Below are 12,154 nucleotides of genomic sequence, written 5' to 3'. Positions count from 1 at the left end.
ATAATGACATCACCAGCAACATTAGCATAAAAGAAAAGGACTCGCATTACACGTTTTACATAGTATTCTGATCATTGACTTGAAGTCTTGAATCTATAGATTTGAAGGTATAATACAAAAGAACATTGACTCTAGATTACTTATTTGACATTTAACTGTTGACAACAGATTTTTATGTCTTGTATAAACCTAATTCCATTTTCTTAGACTTGTTTATTAAGGTTGCGTAAAGCACTATTACAAAGCAAAGAGGGCTGAATGCTATTACACAAAACAATAAAAAAAAATCAAAGATGGATGAATACTTAATTACTGCTGAACAGAACATGTTTCCAAAGCATAAATGACAACAAATGAAAAATCAAACCTTCAAAAAAGCTTCTAATCATAGAAATTCATAACGCCTTTGATAAAGAGAACGTGCAGGTGACAAAGGAAAGTAAAGCACAATAAAAGAGGTTGATCTTCTGAAAAATTTCCTTCAGGAAAATACATATGTTAAGGGGAACAATTGGGAAACCATGATAATAGGAGCATTATTAAAGTTATAATCATCTGAAAGTGCAGGCAAGCTACAATAATATCTTAATAAAGTTATATTAGAGCAAAAATCTACACATGCCAAAATAATCATGTCATCTGATATTAAACAAATATCCCCAATAAGGTTTCATATGTTTTTTCCAATTACGAAAAAATAAAGAAAGAAAGTAAAAGTTGTTATAAAGATAGTCCTTTCCACCTTCAAGAATGATTACTCGGCTAAAGTTATGATTGTAAAACAGCTGATCTAGATCCCACTTGTGATAACCTGCTAAAGGCACAATGCAAAAAATGAGATGTAGAATTCTTCTGGAATACTCTCAGTAAATAAAGAACACAAAACAAAAGAGAGGAAAAGCATGGAAAATGTTCTTACGTGCAATCCTGTAGTAAGCAATTAACTCTCCTGGTCTTTCAGTTTGAATTGGTTTAAAATATAAGTGCCAAATCAAATTATTGTTAGTAACCAAAGCCTGGTTCCTTATCATCAATGTTTTATGTAGCTCAGTAATCACAAATAATTGAGATTCAAGTAATTTCATCCTTGTCAAGTCTTTAGAGCAACCTGTCTTTTTCTCACAATAAAAATTTTTTACAAAGACACAATTCCAGTAGTTTCTGATAATATCCGTTGAAGGCATATCTCAAGATTCACAATGAACCATTAATATTCCAAATCAAGTATTAAATTTTTCATAATTCTTTCCTAGTACCATCATCAGTCATAAAAACAAAGAAATACTTTTCTATCACATCATGCGAAGGAAAATTTCAAGTAAATTCCCATAATAGTCCCTGAGATTCGGGTCGTTACCCAATGTGATCCCTGAGATCCCAATTGCACCATTATAATCCTCCAGATACGGCTCCGGGCACCATAATAGTCCCTGGACAGTTTTTCAGTGATGAGTCATGACCGACGATCTGATGTGTCACAAAATTGCCACGTTGGATTAAGCCAAAATGTTGGCGTTTTGGGTTGGCGCCCCAATTTGACAAAAACGTTGTCGTTTGGCCCAAAATAAAACTATGAAACGCGCTTCATAAAAAACACACCATCTATTCACTTGTCTTCTCCACTTCCACCATCTGTCTTCTTCTTTTCTTCTTCTTCTTCCTCCTCTCTTCATGAATGCCACTACCTTAGGGTTCCTTTGGTGAGATTGAAATTCTTACACTCAGAAGATATCAAAATCAAGTTTTACTTCATCGTTCGTTTCCTCCTTCGTTCGTTTCCTCCTACGTCAGAAACAAGAGGTTCTGCCATTTGTAAAGGTAATTTTTTTTATTCTTTTTTTGCAATGCATGATGATTTTTGTATATGTTTGTGTTGTTAGTGTGGTTGGAATTATGGTTTTTTTTTTGTTCCGTTACTATGGTTCCAGGGTTTGATTAGGTTAGGGTTTCATGAGATGATTGATAAACCCCAATTTTGTGGTTTATATTGTGTAGAATTTGGAGGGTTTTGTCAATATTTTCCGCACTTATTCACAAGAAATGCATGGTTTTGTGTTCTCTTCCTAATATTGCTCCATGATGAAAAACATGCTTATTTTGCCTTAGAATTGCTATATTTTGATCCTCTTTTATTGCCATTCGATGCCGTGGTGTATTTGTTAAGTGATTTCAGGATTAATAGGGTAAGAATGGCCTAGATGAGAGAAAGAAAGCATGCATGCACAAGAGGAAGGAACATGAAAATTTGGATTTTGGAAACTTCAGCACCGGCGCGCACGTGCACTCCACGCGCACGCGTGGATGAGGATAGCTAGAAGTGGCGCACAAGGATGGATGCATCCGCGCGTGCCAGAGAATTCCAACCGACGCGCACGCGCACTTGGCGCGCATGCGTGGATCACAAAAGCAATCGGCGCGTGCGCACGCATGGCGCGCACGCGCGGAAAGCTGCACATGACCTCATTAAAGGAAATCGTGCCTGGCGATTTCTGAGGCTCATTAGGCCCAAATTCAAGCTGTTTCTGCATGGAAAAGACCCAAGGATGCAAGGGGGAAAGGGGGGATCATTCATTTTACACTTAGACACATTTTTAGCTAGTTTTTGGTTCTTTGTTTTTCTAGAGAGAAAAACCCTTGTTCCTCTCTAGATCTAGCTTTAATTTGAGCTTCCCTTGTTGAATTCTGAATTGAATCTTGTTAATTACTAGTTTTACTTGTTTAATTTGAATTCCCTAGTATAATTTTGCTTAGATCTTGTGTTAGTTTTATGAATTCTTGTCAATTGTCAATTTCTACCCATTTCATGAATGTTGTGAATCTAGCTTTGTTAATGTTACATTGATGATTTTTATGATTAATTGTGTTGTTTGAGTGATTGTATGTTGATAATTGTTAGTGGGTATTTGCTAGTTTCAATTTAATTGCATTTTGAACATGTCTTTTGTTAATTCTTACCATGTGTTTGATGAATTGTTTACCTTGATTATGGAGTAGTTCTGTTTACTCTTGGCCTAGGCTAAGGGAATTGGGTAAACTTGAGTCATTGGGTCTAATGGATTTGATGATTTGGGAACCCTTAGTGGTCAATTTGATAGCCATTGACACTAGCCTACTACTAGGTTAATTAGTAGTGAGGTTAGACCTTATGGGTTGATGTTGACCAAGCCATTTAACGTACTTCAAGTATAGAAGTAGACTTAATGAGTTTGGTTCCTCATAATTGTTAAGATATGGTTATTAGACAAGGATAGTGACCCCAATTCCCATGCCTAGCCAAGAGTTGCTTTTATTATTCATATTTGAAAACTCAAATTCCTACTTGTCTTTCCTTAGTTATAGTCATTGCTAAGTTTTAGAATAGAATTATATTGAAGGTTATCTCATTAGTTTGGAATTGCTCACATCTTGCTTAGCCATTTGAATTAGTTTCTTGCATTTTAAGATTACTCGCTTGTTAAGCTTTCTCATTTAATTTCTTGCTCATAACTCACAACCCCGGATTTCTAACTAATGTTGAAGCACATGTTTGCCCATTCTTCGTGAGACAACCCGAGGTTTGTATACTTCGGTTATTTTTATTGGGGTTGAACTTGTGACAACCAAATTCCATTCTAAATTTGATCCTCAAGGATTATTGTTGGTAGAGCTATACTTGCAACGCAACTTTATTGAGAAATTCTTTACCGACATAGTCCATGAGCGCGTATCAAATTTTTGGCACCTTTGCCAGGGAATGGTTGCGACATATGCCTTGATATTAGTTATGTGAATATGTGAATATTGTAGATAGTTTACTTTCTTTCAATATTTAGCTGTAGTTTAGATTTTTCTCATATTTGTGCTATGACTCTCAAGTTTGATGACTCGGTCTCAACCGAATTCTAGCTTAGCCGATTTTGATCCCGAAATTGAAAGAACTTTGTTACACACTCGGCAAGCTAGACGGCGGTTGGACTATACGGCTAGTACTTCGGCCTCTCTTGAGGAACATACCGAATCACTAGACGTCACCGAGAGTGACTTGGAGTCTGCTACTTCCTATTCTTCTGTTGGCACTACTAATACATCTTTGCATCCTACAGGTGAGCCACACATGGCGGAACCACGCCGGATCACTTTGCATGAGCAAGGAGCTCTGGATATCATACTTCAACCGTTGCAAGCAAGGTATCCTAACCTTGATCCAAACTTTGAATTGAAGAGTAGCTTGATAAATCTACTTCCTAAGTATCATGGGTTGCTGCGTCAAGACCCCATCCGACATCTGAAGGATTTTCAAGTTGCTTGTTCTACGGCTCGAAGGCATGGAGCCGATGAGGTGGCTATCATGGTCTTCGCCTTCTCTTTCTCTCTTGAAGGGCAAGCAAAGACATGGTTTTATTCGCTATCGGATGTGATTGTGACCAATTGAGATTTCTTGAGAAGAGAGTTTCTTGATAAATTCTTCCCACCGGAGAAAATCGACTACATCCGGAAGGAGATTTCGGGTATAATGCAAAGAGACCAAGAGAGTTTGTACGAGTATGGGTCTCGGTTCAAGAGGCTATTGGAGTTATGTCCACGCCATGGAATGACCACTCACTTGCTCATTAGCTACTTTACCGGAGGTCTTTGTGTGGAAGATAGAAGATTGCTCACCGCTTCTAATGGTGGTTCCCTTTCGAAAAACAAGACGGAGGGAGAAGCTTGGAATTTGATAAAGGATGTTGCCGAGGCTACACAACACACAAGGGTGAGAAGTAATCCTCTCAAGGGTGTGGTAGAACCGTTCCCTTCCGAAGCAAGCCTAACCAAAGCACTTGGGGATATGACCACCATCTTTACACAAATCCAAAAGGATTAAAAAGAATACTACTCCATCCAAGCCATCCAAGCCCCACCTCCAGTTGCTCAAATTGAAGGCCCTCCTAGGATGTGTGGTTTGTGCTCTAACACCACTCATTACACCGATCAATGCCATCAAATCCAAGAGGAGCATGCCCTTGTAGTGGCCAATGTGAATTACAACAACCGTCCGCTCTATCCTTCTCAAAGCCAAAACAACTACCCTCATGGTAGTAATCAACATCAAGGGTGGAGGGATAATGTACAAGGAAGCAATCAAAACCAAAGATGGAACAACTCTCCTTCTCATCACAATAACAACCAATCTTCATCTCAATACCACCATAACAACACCAACTACCAAGCCAACCAAAGTCACTCCAACCAAAATCAAAACAACTACACCAAGTACCAAGCACCACACCATAGACAACAATCCAACCAAACCTTTCGATCTTCCACCAACCAAGTTGATGAGCTTAGAGCCGTTATGGAGAAACGAGATGAGAGCAACAAGGCTCAATTTGATGCCTTGGGCGCTCAATTGGCTAACCTCACTAACATGCTTTCGAAAATGGCCATGTCAAACCAATCCTCCACTTCCAATAACAACACCAGCCAACCCTCAAGCTCGTCTAATCTTCCATCCTAACCCCGACCAAACCCAAAGGGCGGTCTCAACGCCATCACTCTACGGTCGGGAACTACATTGGAGGAGATACCACCAAGGGTCTTAGAAGACATTCATGAGGAAGAAGTGGTTGTTGAAGCTCCACATGAAGGAGAGGAGGTAGATAAAAGACATGAGGAAGAAGGAGTAAACCTCAAAGAACCCAAGAGGAAAGCTATAGTGGATGAGTCCATTCCTATTCCATTCCCTTCCATGGTGAAGAAAGCAAAGAAGACACCGGGATTTGATTTGAACATGCTCCAAGTGTTCAAGAAGGTTGAGGTAACCATACCGCTTCTTGACGCTATTCAACAAATTCCAAAGTATGCAAAATTTTTGAAAGACTTGTGTACACACAAGGATAGGATAGGAGAATTGGAGACATTATCCTTGGGTAGTTCAATTTCTTCCTTGATGGAACCTATTCCAAAGAAATGTGATGACCCTGGACCTTGTTTGGTGTCTTGTTGTATTGGTGGACGCATGTTTCATGATTGTATGTGTGACATGGGAGCTTGTGTAAGTATCATGCCGCTTTCTGTTTTTGTGCGGTTGAATTTAGCTCCATTAAAGAAGTCGGCGGCGAGATTTGCCTTAGCCGATAAAAGTGTGATCACGGTGATGGAAATAGCAGAAGATGTACTTGTGGCGATCAAGGATTTGGTCTTTATGGTTGACTGTTACATCCTTGAAATGCCTCCAACAGAAAATAGAAGCTCATCCTCCGTTCTACTTGGTAGACCCTTCCTCAAGACCTCCAAATTCAAGTTAGATGCCTTCACCGGCACATATTCCTTTGGGGTTGGAGATAAGACTATCAAGTTCAATTTGGAAGAAGTCATGAAGTATCCTCCCTAAGAGCATTCCATGCTCCGATGTGATGTAACTGATGAAGTGGTAGCGGAAGTGCAAGAAGAAGACCATAACAAGCTATGCTACCCCATTGATGAGGAGACGGATGGCCAAGAGGATGAACATGAGAAATTTGTTGAGAATAAACTCCGTGAGCTTGATGACAAGGAACCTCAGCTTGAGGTAAAGAGCGAACTAAAGCCTCTTCCATCTCATTTGAAGTATACTCTGTTAGCGGTTGACTACGTGTCAAAGTGGGTAGAAGCAATACCTACCCGCCTTGACGACGCCAATACCATCATTTCTTTTATTAGGAATAACATTGTATGTCGTTATGGGTCACCACGAGCAATCATGAGCGACCAAGGATCCCACTTTTGTAACAGGAAAGTAGAGGCATTGCTCAAGCACTATGGAGTGTCGCATAAGGTTGCTACTGCTTATCATCCGCAAACCAATGGACAAGCGGAAGTGTCCAACCGGGAGATTAAGAGAATCTTGGAGAAAGTGGTCAATCCACAAAGAAAGGATTGGAGCCTCCGGTTAGGAGATGCACTATGGGCGTATAGAACGGCCTACAAGACTCCGTTAGGGATGAGTCCCTTCCGGATCGTCTATGGTAAGGCATGCCACCTTCTGGTAGAGATTGAGCACAAAGCCTATTGGGCGGTAAAGCGGTGCAACATGGATTTGACCCGAGCAAGAGTGGCCAAAAAATTACAGCTAGAGGAGCTAGAGTGTTTGAGGAACGAAGCGTATGAGAATGTCTGGATTTACAAAGAGAAGACTAAAGCATTCCATGACCATCACATCCGGAAAAAGGACTTTCAAGAAGGTGATGAGGTTCTCCTCTACAACTCGAGGCTTCGATTCATGCTTGGCAAGGTCCGCTCTAGATGGGAAAGACCTTTCAAGGTGAAGGAGATAAAGCCCTATGGAGTGGTGGAGTTGTTCGATCCTAAAAGTGAAGCAACTTTCAAGGTGAATGGACATAGAGTGAAGAAGTACCATGGCTAGAAGCTCACAAAGGAGCTAGAGGTGTTCCTACTGACGGATGCAACTAGAGAAGGGGAAGCTTGAGCGACTGACCGTCCAACTTAAGGACGTAAAAGAAAAGTGCTTGGTGGGAGGCACCCACCGTGGTAAGATCTTCCTTGTGTATACCATCTTGCTTTTAGCTTTAGATTCTTGTGAATTTTGTGACTTCTTGATGATTGTTGATTGCATAGGATTGTTAGTTTTGTTGATCTTGTTAGGTAACTAGGATGTTTAGATAGATTTCATCATTTTGGTATGGACGAATTGTTGAAGTAGAGAGAATGCTATGTTTTGAATAACGCATGAATTTGTGAAGTGTTCTCTTGCCTACTAGCCTAAGAACCTACCAAAAATGTGTTAGAATAGCTCTTTAGATGTTGTGAAAAAAAAGAGAAAAAGGAAAAATGGGCACTAACGCGCCAGCGCACCGTGCGCGCGTGCGCCGGTGGTGCATTTCTAACTCCCGGGCCTAATTCCCGAGAGTCATACCCACTTTATGCCCATTTCGCGCCAGGAACCCACGCGTCCGCGTGCTTGCCGCCTGCGCGCCCTTTGCACTTTGGTCATCGACCCGCAAGCGCACTATGCGCGCGCGCCGATGGTGCAATCTGAACTCTCTGGTACAAAAACCAGAGAGTTGTGCCACACTTGTGCCTAACCTGTGCCCGTACCGACGCGTCTGCGCACTACGCGCGTCCGCGCCGGTCGCCAATTAACTCAAGCACGCGTCCGCGCACTGTGCGCGTCCGTGCGCCTGCGCCACATGCCAACTCTGGTACAAATTCCCGAGAGTTAAGCCTACTTTGTGCCAACTCCAGGCCAGGAGCACAACTACCCTCGCGCGCGCGCGCCAATGACGCGCACGCATCCCTCGCTCTACCTTCACCGACGCGCCAGCGCACTTTGCACGCGCGCGTCGGTTGCGCGAATCAGTTTTAAAGCTGCGCGCCCTGCTTTTCTCCCTCGCCCACTTTCTTTCTTATTTCTTTCTTCTTCTTTCTCCATCACCTCTCTTCTCTTCTTCTTCTTCCACAATCCACCACCACCGTCTCCGGCCACTCACCGGCGACCACCACCTCTTCCGGTGGCGCTACATCTCTTCTATTTCTTTCTCATCTTCACAAAAGAAAATTCAACCTTGTTCTTCTACACTTCTCAAGGTTCTACTTCTTCCATATCTCATCCATTACTTTCTTTGCATTAATTCATCTTCTAGTTAGATTTTTCTTGTTGATTTACTTATTTCCCCTTTTAGTTGCTTGATTATACTACACATGTTTTTGTTTGTTTATTTCTTCTTTTTTTTTTCTTGCTTTTCCATGGATGTTGAATTTGAGCTTAATTTGCTTTAATAGATCTTTTGTTATCTTTCCTTATCTTTTGTCAATATGTGATGCTTATGTGATGATTGATATCTCATTTTAGGCCTCAAATTGGTTGAGTATCTCATAATTGCTCACTGCTTGTTCACTGCACGCCAAGTGTTCGAGGAATTTCATGAATGCCATTTTAGTTTATTTTAATCATGTACTTTCAATTTGGTGCTTCTCCTCATTCACTTGCTTTCTTCTAAATGCATTGAGTGCACTTTGCTTGCTAATTAGATACTCATTGAACATGACTTGCTCTTTGTTATGGATGCTTGAGATCATTCTTCTCATGCCATTTTGCATGCTTTACCTCCTCTTGCATCCCATGCCAAGTGTTGTGACCCATGTCTCTATGATTACTTTGTTGCCATATCTCTTTTGGGCACTACCCTTCACTTGCATGTTTTTTTCTTAACATGATTCTTTGGGTTTAATGTTTTCTTGTTTCCCTTCATTTCTCAGGATGGCCACCAAGAAAGGCAAGGCGAAAGCTCCAAGGAAACCGGCCGCAAAAAGGGCACCCCAAAGGCCAAACTCTAAGGCGCACTCTTCATTAGGAGCCAAACCCTATCCAAGAAAGCGAAGACACCCGCTCTTATTGATGAGAATGAAAAGAGCAAACCGGCAAAAGATTCTTTAAGGTTTTCCAACCGCTTCTGTGAACTTATGTTCCCCTTCATAGCTGTGAGGAACTATCATCCTGAGCATCTACTCGCTCTGCCAGACAAAGTTGCTCCTTGTATTCTACCCCGTATTGAACGGTGACGATGGGAGTTTCTTTTAAGAAAACCAAGGGAGATCAACCTCTCTTAGGTCGAAGAATTCTACACTAACTACTATCTTCCCTCTCTTCAATCGTATACATGCGCCGGAAGCAAGTCTCAGTTTCAGAGGAGGCTATTCAGCAAGTGCTTAATGTCCTACCGATACCAAGTGATATGGATTGCTACCAAGAAGTCCTACATCAGTGAGAAGAGTTTGGATTCAATTGGGACTCGATCCTCCGAGTCATTGCTGAGCCAGAGACATTTTGGATCCAAGGTCGACTCTGGATGCGGCCCAAGAGCATTGACGTATGTTCACTCACTGTAGAAGCTAGAGCTTGCGCCCAGATCCTATCTTACTATACGCTACCTAGCACCCACAAGTCGTCCTTCACGGCGGATCTCGCCTTGCTTGTTTGGTGTGTTCTCACGGAGAGACCGGTGAACATTCCGCTTCTTGTCAAGCAAGCGATGAGTCAAGTACACGCCCGGGGTAATTTTCCATTTCCAGCATTGGTATCTGACTTAGTTGCTGCCGTGGGTGTTCCTTGGGAAGCCACGGATATGAAGATTATAGTTCCGGCTAAGGGCGATGTGGTCCCAAGCGAAAAATACCTACATCTTCCCATGAACAACCCAAGCCCTGACATGGCCCCTCCACTTGTTTTTCCTTCTACCTCATCATCACCACCACCATTGAGATCCACACATCAAAGGATAGAAGATCTACACTGGAAGATTGATAGATATGAGCGGCGCAACCAATGCCGATACACTTATATCAAGAAGCTTCTGCGTTATGTTACCCCTAGCATGGAGGAACCCGAAATATTCACATCTACCTCAAACCCAAGTGATGGGAGCTCTGATGAAGGGGGTAGTGATGGTTCCGGTCCCGACCGTCCCTTGCGCATTGTTGGTAGCACGGAGGACCGTGCTGAATTCTAAGTGTGGGGAGGTCGTTTGACCGATCTCCATGGGTAACAATCTCTTCCTTTCAATACCCATGGATTTATCTTTTGCTTAGTAGTTAGTGCATTGCATGTATAGTTAGTCTTGCTTGTAAATATTCCTTTCATGGTAGTTAATCTCTATAGAGTTGCTTGGTCAAAATAATGACTTCTTCCTCAAGAAACTGTGATTTTAGGGTACCCTACCAAATTTTGAAAAAAAAAATTTGCGAAAAACTTGCTTTAAGAATGTATTTTGGAACATAGTGATTGAGCTAAGAACACAAGCATGTAAGTTTTGAGCCTATTGCATGGTTACATCTTCTAACCATCATTTTCCATTCTTGTGTGCATTATTCTCTCTCTATGATTGTAATCCTTGCTTTGTCTGATTCTATATGTCCATTACTTGTGTATGAATGCATTTACATGATCGAGGCCGTTGTTTCGATAGTCACTTCTCCCAAATGGCCTTAACCCTTTTATCTACCATTGCTAACCAATTTTGAGCCTATGATAAATCCTCTTTGTTCTTAAAAAGAGCACATCAACAACCTTAAGTGGAAAACCATGAATGTCCCTAAATTTGGATCCTTGATTAGCTTAGGTAAAGTTAGGATGTATATCATTCAATTGGGAGGGTATACTTAGGAATTTGGGTAGATGTAAGGAGGTGTATTGTAGTTGTAATTGAAAATTCTAGGATTTGAGAACATACTCATGTATTAGATGATTGAACCATATGCATTGAAACTTTTGTACAAAAAATCCCAAGAAAAAAAAGGGGGACCAAAAAAAAAAAAGAAAAAAGAGTAGAAATTCATATGTGTATATATGAGAATGTATGAAAAAGAAAAGAAAAAAATATATAAGAAACAAAAATATGAAAAAAGAGAGAAAACAATGAAAGGGGACAAAAATGCCCCAAGATAAAGTAATAAAAACAATGCATATAGGATGTGAATTGAAAAGAATGCATGAGTATGCAAAAAGTGAAACTCAAGGGTAGCTAGGTAATGCATTATAGTTGTATCGGTTGTTCTATGTGTCTAGTGGGATTCTAGGTTAATCAAGGACTCAAATTTTAAGCTCACTTTACCATATACATCCTTACCTTCACCCTAGCCACGTTACAACCCGTGATAATACCTCATGATACTTGTATGCATGCATTAAGTAATTGTTGATTGTCAGATGAAAGACAAACCTTGGAAAGCATGATTAGGAGAGGATTGAGTGACGAACCCTATACACTCGAGCGAATAGAGCGGATACACTTCTGGTGAAGGTTCGATGCTCAACTCCTTATTCCCGGCTTTCACAAGCGTTCATTTAGCAAGTTTTATGCACTTTATGCTGATGTTCAAATTGGTAGGATTCATTAACTACAAATCATTGTTACCCTATATGCTCATATGTGTTCTTGGAGGATGAATTTATCCTTGACCAAGTAGATAGATGATTTTACATTAGTTGCATGCATTCACTTAGGTAGTTTGCATTTCATAAACCCTTTCTCACCATGATCTTTGGTCTTTTTATTTTAAGCATGAGGACATGCTTGGTTTAAGTGTGGGGAGATTTGATAAACTCCAATTTTGTGGTTTATATTGTGTAGAATTTGGGGGGTTTTGTCAATATTTTCCGTACTTATTCACAAGAAATGCATGGTTTTGTGTTTTCTTC

This window comes from Arachis ipaensis, chromosome B03 (assembly GCF_000816755.2).
Source record: "Arachis ipaensis cultivar K30076 chromosome B03, Araip1.1, whole genome shotgun sequence".
Lineage (NCBI taxonomy): Eukaryota > Viridiplantae > Streptophyta > Magnoliopsida > Fabales > Fabaceae > Arachis > Arachis ipaensis.
Note: the sequence above shows the minus strand (reverse complement) of the source record.